This window comes from Hordeum vulgare, chromosome 2H, assembly GCF_904849725.1.
Source record: "Hordeum vulgare subsp. vulgare chromosome 2H, MorexV3_pseudomolecules_assembly, whole genome shotgun sequence".
Lineage (NCBI taxonomy): Eukaryota > Viridiplantae > Streptophyta > Magnoliopsida > Poales > Poaceae > Hordeum > Hordeum vulgare.
Genome location: NC_058519.1, coordinates 14,118,014 through 14,128,709, shown reverse-complemented (window position 1 = coordinate 14,128,709; position 10,696 = coordinate 14,118,014). Strand labels below are relative to the sequence as shown.

The following is a 10,696-nucleotide window of genomic DNA, read 5'->3' as shown; positions in this document are numbered from 1 at the left end:
CCAATAGTTCCGTGACTCATTGGGTCTCCCTTGTAGGGTATCTCATGTCTATCTTTGTGCCCACATGAAACTTTATCTTCCGCACAGACATCATTCAAAACATATGCATGCAGCTGCTGCAATGAGTGAGAGTCGAACATTATATGTGTATGTCCCTACAGTTTGTATAGTGTACAGGTAGTTCAGTGAGAGTTGTTTTGTGTATTACTTTTGTGGTGGCGTAGATCCTACGTACTTCCTTCGTCCTTTCTATATATATATATATATATATATATATATATATATATATATATATATATATATATATATATATGTAAGTCCACGAAGAGCCTAAGGCAGCACTGCACTTCACCAAAGAATCCATTCCCATTAAAGCAAAACAAGCTTTCTATCATGGCTGCTCCTGCTAATGGCTCAAACGAGGTTAGTGCTTACCTGCACGAGCCCCGACAACATTACATCCCCAGCATCTGGGGTCATTTCTTCCTCAACCACAACCCATGCACTCAATCACAGGTAGTTACTCCCTCCGTCACGGTTTAGAGGGCACAGTTAAATTTGCGTGCGTTTCCAAAATAGACAAGGTTTAAAGCGCGAAAGCAATTACTTCTATTAATTAGTACTAGTACTACTCATGCATGCGACATCCCAATTTGCTGCTCACACATTAGTACTAGTATTTTCTCAGTTGATTAGGCGCATTAGCATCTACACCTGCTACATCTCACAACCAATCGGTGACTACCTTGATCCCAGAGATTTTCCATGCGTGCCTTCTAAACCGTGACGGAGGGAGTAACAGTTTGTTTTTCTTCTAGAAAAAGTAAAAGTTCCCTTAATTTATGTCCGTGCACCAATAGTATTATCAAATGCACATAGGCAAATGTAGTATGCTAATGTGTTCATGTATGAACGTTTTCAGAATTTTGAAACATTATTGAACCCGAGCATGCACTCTTACCTCTCACAAATTTCCAAGATGACATACGTTTACCTGCTTCTCAGTATTTGGCAATGACGGAGATGGCGGGTATCAAGAAGGAACGAGTAAGAAAATCCATCTTGGCCGCCGGATTTTCTTCCGATCTACCTATGAGGATGGAGCTTATCGACACGCTGCAGCGGACTGGTGTGGCCTATCACTTCGGTAAGGAGATTCAAGAGCTACTTCGTGGCATGCATGGTGACAACCAAGGCTCGAGTGACGATCTGCACACAACAGCAGTGCGGTTCTACTTGCTGAGGACACATGGGTACCACGTCTCACCTGGTATAATCACCATCACAGCTGTTCATTCCTACATATATTTACTATTATGTTAATTTAACTATTAGATGTTGTCTATAAGCCATGATATATGCAATATCTACTTGCTCATGCAGATGTGTTTATGAAGTTCAGAGATGACCGAGGAAACTTTGTAAGCAATGATGCGGACTCGTTGTTGGCACTATATAACGCATCATATCTTAGGACTCGTGGGGAAGAAGTGTTGGATGATGCTATTATTTTCACCAACAGCCGTCTACATTGCATGCTAGAACATCTAGAACCACAGTTGGCAGAAGAGGTTCGGTGTGCACTAGAAACACCCATTTTCAGGAGAGTCGAGAGAGTGGAAACTAGACTTTACATCCCAGTGTACGAGAAAAAGGCTACACGAGATGAGGACATATTGGAGCTTGCTAAGCTTGACTTCAACATTTTGCAAACAATCTACTGCAAGGAGTTGAAAACTCTTACGACGTAAGAAGACTAACTAACATATAAGTAAAATCAGAAGGTTTGGAATTTTTCAGTGTCCAATGACAGAAAATACTATTTAAATATTATAGCTTGCACTAATACATATTTCTATTAACTTATAGTTGGTGGAAAGACCTTAAGTCACAAACAGATCTACAATTTGCACGAGACAGAATAGTGGAGATGCATTTTTGGGTACTCGGGGTTGTCTATGAGCCGCAACATTCATATTCACGTGTAATGCTGACAAAATTGAATATATTTATATCATTATTTGATGACATATGACAACTATAGCACAACAGAAGAAAGCAACACCTTCACCGTAGCAATGGAAAGGTATGTTCACCTTTTTTTTCTTTTTCTGGATGGTGCGTTACCAAACTTGCACCAAGAGAATGGAGTGCAAAACATTTTGTTATCTATGAAGTTTCCTATAAAAAATTGTTAGCAAGAAGCACCATACTTGTAGTTTGTTTTCAACAACTTGCTATACAGCTAGAATCATGTAGAACATATATAGTTCTCTTTCAAAAGAGAAACTCATGTATAATAATAATATCGCTAGGAACTTTGCATCTCCAAGTTAGATTACTCATTTACTGTACTAAGCCAAATTCATAATATATTATTTGAATTTTCATTATAGTAGAAGTAGTGTCATGCTGTAGCGAACTCTTGTAAGTCGGTATAAACTGTTCTACATAGCCTTTACAGCTTAATACATCCCACCTGTAAATACTTCTCATAGCCCACACATGATGAGTTAACTACACATTTGCAATTTTCATAATATTATAAATAATCCGGATATAGTCAAACTTGCCATCGTCAGTCCATAATCTTGTTTCCCTCAAGAGTTTCCCAATTCCATTTGCCACATCATTTCCTGATATTTACTTCCTATTTGCCTATGTTTACAAACATATTCAACATTATTTAATTATAGATCTTTTTTGTATTAATATTTGGGTCCTAGATAATGCATCAACGTAAAAAAACAGTGTCAAAAGTTGCACAAATAAAAGGCCTTCATGTTATCCATCTAAATGGTTGGGTCCCAAAATAAATTAAGTATCACCAACCAATTCTTTCATAATTTTTGATACAATAATGTAAATATTTTTCATCATTATATAAATGCAACATTATTCAGTTCAATATCATATTTATTTATTTATAACTAAGCGCTTATTTGCCTGAAATACAGGTGGGATGAACAAGCCGCAGAGCAATTACCCGCACACATTAAGGAATTATACATCAACATACTAAACACTACAAATGATTTTGAGGAGGAGTTAAAGCGTCAGAAAAATAAGAACGCCGAGATGGTAAAAAAGCTGGTAAGTGGTTCTCAAAATCGTACCAAATTAGCCAAAAAAATAGATGTATACCAGAAAAGTAATTATCCAAGTATACATGCAATGCAATGGTCAAGCTTGCAAATTTAGGGTTATTTAATGATTCACTGAGCATCATCCAATAAAATAATACTATCTTTAAAAATGATATTGAGTGGTGGGATTTGATGATTTTGTATCAAGTAATATATGATTTTGTGTCAAGTAATATACAGTAGGATCTATGTGTTAGATATGATATCTTGTGGAGGTGGGACAAGTAAATCCAAATAGAAGTAGTTTGAGAACGCGCATCTGGTAGCTTCTAACTGCAATAATAAAATAGTATTATTAAATTGGTTGATGGTTTTCTAATGAAAACTTGTGGTCGCGCGCACACCTTTATTATTACTTGAAAAAATGGATCACATATTGGAGACAAATGTGAAAAATCATCATTTTCTTAGTTTTCCTCCTAGACATAACATATTGTATATATAATCCATATAAAGTTGCATGTAGCATGCAATTTAACAAATAGTATTTCATGTTTCAATGTTTGTTTATGTATTAAGTTTCAACTGTATAGATATTTTGGTTGATGTTGCATTTCTAAATAAGTATGATTAAGTTTTGAAAGTATATTATTTATGCTTTCTGAGTTATTATCCAATAGTCTGCAAGTATAAAGGCCAAACATTCTCCATGCATTTATATTCTAATTTCACCTTTAACTTGAACATTTCTTAGGTAATCGACATCGCAAAATGCTATCATGCCGAGGTGAGATGGCGTGATGAACATTATGTACCAACTAGTATTGAAGAGCATCTGCAAATATCAGTGGGAACTAGTGCATGTATGCAAATAATAAGCCTTGTATTCATTTCAATGGGCCAGGTGGCTACAAAGGAGGTTCTTGAGTGGGCTTTAACATATCCAAAAATTGTCAAAAGTGTATGCATCATTGGGCGCATTGGCAATGACATGGTGTCACATGAAGTACAAACTCTCTCCATTTTTTTGTGTTGTAAACATGCATTTTCCTATAAAATGATTTTTTCCCCATAGTCACTTAATCCAAAATATGTGTACTAATATACCAACATCATTCTTTTCTCATGTAACCTAGTTAGAGGGAAGGGTGTTCATGCACTTCCATATAGACATAGATTGGTCTATTTTATGAGGCAAATTAGGATGAAAATTGTACATATCACATGCTAAACTAGGCAAAGGCCACATGAAGCACATAACTAAACTAGGGTTCAATCATGGAAATTTGTGCAAAACTAGACAACATGAAGCACACAATTAAACTAGGTCAAGTGTACTACACAACCAAATAAGCACTCCAAGGACACATAGCCACCCGTTAGAAGAACACACAATCTAATGCCACAACTAATTTTTTTAAGCCAACTTCTACCACAACTGCTTCAAAGGGTAGGGTGTGAACAAGTTTCTTAAGTTGATCCTATTGGGGGGAGGGGGGAGGGAGTGATCTCTATGGATGCTAGCTCACAACTTTCCCAAGGGTGGGGCTTTGATTTTTTAACACATGAATATATTAATATAGTAAAGATACCAATTACACATAGCCTCTGCACGAACAAAATGTCACAAAGACATCCAGGATGCACAAAACCAAAGGAGAAAATAAGAAGAAGGGATAATTGGTTTTATGCCCCTAGTTGAGTCACGCTCCACTGGTGTACCCCTAATTTTCGAAAACACGAGTTCCTGCCCAAACCACTTTCGTGGTCTTATACTTTTTCCCTTTGACCGTTTGTCCATCATTTTGAAAACTTCATAAAAAATTCATACTAACTCAGAAAAACGCAAACAAGATACCAAAATGTTCAGAAAAACATCACCTGTATGTGCATTACATTTGCATTCATGAGAAAAGTGTTGCAAAGTTCCTGTCTCAGTTTTAGCTCATATAGGTGATGGGGACTTCCAACACTTCTTTCATGAATTCAAATAATTTTCACCTCCTGAGGATCCTGCGTGGATGAGCGACACTAGAGTTGGAGACTTACCTTATCCATATATCAAGGGAATAATTATATCTATATCACGCATCAATTATGATGAAACCTCGTCAAATTAATCATGTTGTGTGTTTTAATTTTGTAGAGAGAACAAAAATCAGAGCATGTGGTATCCACGGTGCAAACTTGCACAAAAGAGCACAGGATCACGGTAGAAGGAGCCAACGCAAAGCTCAGGCTAATAATTGAAGAAGCATGGATGGACATCGTCCATGAACGCCTCCACAATAAACATCCAATGGTGCTTCTAGAGAAGGCAACCTATCTTGCCCGCACAATGGATTTTATGTACAAGCATGAAGATGCATACACCCTCGCGTCTAGTCTCAAAGAGACCCTAACTTCACTTTATGTGAATTATGTATGAACCATTTCTCTATTGTGGTAGGATACGGACCTTTTCTAAAAGATGGTATGATTATAATAAATTCTTGCATAATAAGAGGTGTACTACATATTGCATAGCTATCATGTTTTTCCACTCGCCTGCATCTATACATTCACGTACATGTTCAATTAATAAAAACTTATGTAGTACTCCCTCCATACCTAAATAATTGTAGATCGAGAGAACTAAACTAGTTCTCCCTAACTACAATTATTTAGGTACAGAGGGAATATATATAAAGAGAACTGTACAATATATAATGCAAAACCTATCCCTGAAATTGGTGTAATCCATGTATTAATTTTGTGTATAATTCCTATAGTACTTCCTTCTGTAATGATATCTAAGTGATGTGCCACATGACATTAGTAGTGGACATAGCTGAATAATAAACTAATCTACAACTTCAAACCATTTATGTCAGGTGCTAATAATGAATTCTCCACAAAAGATGTATCGTGAAAATGGTCGTCCAGTATACTACAATAATTCTACACCTACGAAGGGATTACGAAGGGGCTACATAACTTCATTTACCTAATACTCTGCTCCCCCCCCCCCCATCCCCTCGATTTTCAGTGGGGTGGGCCCCTGCTCAATTCTAATCCCAGTCATAATCTACAAAGTAGCTAATCATGTAAAAGTTACGTAACACCCTTTGTAGGTGTAGCATTGCTTGGCATACTATCCAAAATGGTTTTCAGAGCATGAGCACAATATCCTCATATGTGACTCGATAAACTAGTATATTTTAAAGCATCGACTCAATTGGTGCAAAGTACAATCTCACATTTATTCACCTCTAGATAACTGCTTTCAGATTTTCTTACATGCCCAAGTCTTTTTTTTCGATAAAGCATGAATTTTATTAACTTAAAATGAAGTATAAAGTGGATACAAATATAATGAACACACATTCGACCTCTGCATAACTAGAATGAACAGATCCATAACAAACACACAAATACCAAGAATCACACGAACAAATAGCAAAGTCATAAAAGAATGAAGCTAAGTCTAGGTGAAGTAAAAACGGAATCCTAAGCGATCAAAGCAATGATCACCAAGCTATATCGGCGACCTTATCCGCACCAACAGTATCTTGACATCACAAATACAACGAAAAATTTCTCTGACATGCAACAAGTTCAGGAAGGGAACAACGCTCTAGCGTCGCATTCACTATATCCAACATCATCACTGATGATGTTATTTCCTTATGTATTCATGAGTTATTTGTATTGTTCTTCAACATCACCACTGATATGTATCAGTAAGTATGTGACTTCTTGTGAGTATATAGTGTATGCCGATTGTTCTAATGTTCTCTAGTTGATAAGTTTATGCAGAAACATATCCTTTGACTAGTATATGATTCGGTTGATGACCATGTTTCAGAAGTTATGGACCTTCACATGAACACATTCAATACATGCCATGTCCTAGACCTTCATCCTCGAAGAGTTCTTGGACCTTCACATGAACACATTCAATATATCAATACCGGCAACTTTTAGTAACCAGTCTCAGGTCAAGCACCTTACTGCAAGGCAAAATAACCTCACTGGATCAATATTTTTGGGAATAACAACGTTGGTGAATAGTTACACTTGAGGTCTGCATTTAGAGTCTAAAAAACACTACTATGTAAATGTGTAGTTATAAAGGCAACTTTCAGGTGAGTCATGGAACATGTCGCAATACAAGGTTGGCCAAAATAGAATTCATGCCGCCAATTCGAAGAGATATTATTTATGCCCTCTTGATGATAAGATTCAGAAAGCATTTCCATGCGACTTGGGTTAAGTGTTTACCCGTTTTGGGAATCTGCATTCTGGTTTCAAGAAGAGAGGTCAACCTACCAGCAAAGGTGATAAGTACTCGCATCGAGCTTGACAACATATTTTATTCGGAAAAAGGAATGCACACATGACACATTGTCAATGTTCGTCAATAGTATTTTCGTGCACATATGGGAGTTGGCGTTTGCTACTAGAATCCTCAACCAACTATTGACTCAGGTTGTGTCCATGTACACGTGAACTTGTAGGGCAGTGTTCTTATGGGACATCTCTCGGATTGAATCCGAGTGGAAATTGGGCAACGAGTCGTAATGGGCCTCACAAGGTGACCCATCTTGGACGTCTATATAAGTGGAGGGGCAAGACCCTCAAAAGGGTTCGATGCAATACATAGCTATACTTTATAGATCAGCCAAGGTCGGGAGCCTCTCTTAAGAACTACTAATCACTGAGCCGAAAACACTTTACAAGTCTGAGGAAAAATTAAAGAGCCTTGTTATGGGTGGCCTTTTTCTTAACATACAAGTTGGAGTAGTTAGTGCATGCCGCTGTTCTATGCACGATTATGGCAAGGGCTAGTCATCTTTGTAGCTGGATAAACGCAATAGAAATAGAGTTTGCACCACCAAAAGCAATGGCTAGCTAGCTATGAATGCATGCACGGCTAACTAGCTAGTAAATTTTACAGCATTTTGTGACCTAACCAAACAGATCCTCTGCATTGTGAATACTCAAAAAAAACATTGTTATATTAAAACCATCGTATTTTGTACCTACATGCATAATTATTGTAGTTTACGATACTTTGATTTTTTAGAACTTTGCTATCAAACATGGCCTATACGAATACTCAAAACAACAATTAGTCCATCCCTAGCTATCTGCATCTGAATGAGAAGATCCACCTGTTCATATAACCACACCTCCCGGCTTAACTTTGTCCTCTGAATCATTCTATATGCAGTTCTGTCTGAAGTTCCCTCCCCACTGTTTACTCCAAGCCCAAAAATCCTCAGTCTGTATAGTGCAGAGAGGAATTTGCAGAATTGCTTCGGCATCTAGCAGTATAAAGACTAACTGGACTAAATGATCGTTCCGCGAAGATGTTGCGTGGTTGATTAGTTCAGAAACCCTCCTTGGTGGCTGTGGTAAGAGAGAAGTAACCGGTCTCTTCATATTTGCTCTGGGAATCCAGTTGTCGCCGCATATATCAGTTGTTTCACCATTACCTATCCTTCTGATCAGATCTTGCACCATTATATTTCAGCCATCCAAAATAGCCACCAAATCTGAGAAATCAACTGTGGGTCCATCCAGCCCCGCAAAGACAACAAACCCAAAATGATTTTTGCCAAAAGAATTGTGAGCCCTCATATCATTATTATTTTTGCCGAAGAGGGCTCATATTAACTACAGGTGTCCATATGTGAGCCTCGTATTATTATAATCATTTTTACGGAGAGATGATTATTATTATTATTATTATTATTATTATTATTATTATTATTATTATTATTATTACTATTGTTGTTGTTGTTGTTGTTGTTATTAATATTATTACTACTACTACTAGTACTAGTACTAGTACTATTATTATTATGTGAGCTTCATATCATTTATTTTTTCTTTCCGTGGAGGGAATCCTCATATCAACGAGTACACTGGCAAGACTACAAGCCCAAAATGATTTAGTCCCATGAAGGAAAATCAAATCAAGGCTAACAAAGGAAAAAATTCCGTTTGATTTTAAATTTTGTTCATACGGTTGTGAGAATTGTTCGTGAATACTAAATAAAACCTTCACGGTACTAATGAAAAATGTTACATAAAATAGATAATAATAATAATTTGTGTTATAGCTAATTTTTTTATTCCTATCTGAAAACATTCATGTATTCTAAAAGAATTTCTCATGACTATAAATGAAGGTTCACAAATCTCAAAAAGGATATTTATGTATCACTGAACATCATGTCCATATGTATGAAAATAAATGTTTGTGATCAAAAAAACTATCGTGTATTTAAAGTAAAAAAAGAAACTAAAAATAAATAAATACATTCTAAATAAAAGTTAGTATGAAATATTAAAATAAAACAAATCAGGAATTGTCAAAAGATAATAAGAAATAGCAAAAGAAAAAAAAGCAGAGTAATATTGAAAAATAAAAGGAAAGGGAAAATGAGAAATAAAAAAAGAAAAGAAAGTGAAAGGGAAACAGAAAATTAAAAGAAAACACCAGAAGGAGAAGAAAGGAAAAAATATTGTATATTGGACAAGCCGAACTGCCCTGACCTTCATTCAAGGATTCCTTTGCGGTAGTATATCTCGCTTCATGCTAGACGGTCTTGCGTGAAGCGTGCAGAATACGTCCGGCCACTAGTGCATAATTTTGCAAGAAGGAGCGGAAGATTCCTGGTTGTAAACGGAGCGCACTATGAGCCACTGAGACAACGTGGAGTTAATGTTAAATACTAGGGCGGGACCTACTAGTTAGAAGGAAAAGTTCCAGTTCTTACACTGGCTTTCCGTTCTTTTTTTCACACATTTTCTTCGTCTCTGACTCTGTTTTTATTGTTTTTTAATCTCCTTTCTTTTTTATGCATTTTTATTGAGTTTTTTATTTTATATTTCGTCTCCTGTTTTATTGTTTCATTTTTATTTTTAATTTGCGTTGTTTATGTTCATTTTTTTCCTTTCATACTGATTTTCCTTCTTTTTCTTGATTTTTTTTGTTTTCTTTCTTTGTTCTCAACATTGTGTTTGTTTTTTTCGTTTGTTTATCAATTATCACTGTATGTGCCATTCTTTTTGCATTTCTTTCTTTTATTTTACTTTTTATTTTCTACTTATTTGGTTTCTTTTTCGGTTTCATTATTTTTGGTTTTGCTTTGTTTCTTTGTGGTTTTCATTCTACATTTATATATATGTCAAGAATAGTTTTATAATACACGTTTAACATTTTTGCATATGGATTAAATACTTTTTAATATATGATCAAAATTTGTTTCTATAATGTTTTCCAAATGATTGATTAACATGTTTCAAATACAAGATTAATAGTTTCTGAATAATTGGTCAACATTTTTCCCATACACACTCTGAAACTTTTTCAAATTCTTTATTAGCATTTGCCAAATACCCCCTCCGTTCTTAAATACTCGCTCCTTCCCAAAATATTTGTCTTTCTAAAGATTCCACTACGGAAGATGTACGGAGCAAAATGAGTGTATCTATGAGAGCGGTGTTTCTGCTCTCGAGCTCATCTGAATCCGCGCTCACGGAAAAAATCAAAAATAATAGTAAAAAAAATTGATAAAAAATATAAATTATTTTTGTGTGGTAGATAATTTGAAGCT

The 10,696-nt window shown here is 35.8% G+C and overlaps 1 pseudogene; it reads left to right on the top strand.

Moving 5' to 3' along the window:
- The first annotated feature begins 1,005 nt into the window (after positions 1-1,005).
- LOC123429188 lies at positions 1,006-5,514 on the top strand (annotated as a pseudogene).
- Positions 5,515-10,696: the final 5,182 nt, after the last annotated feature.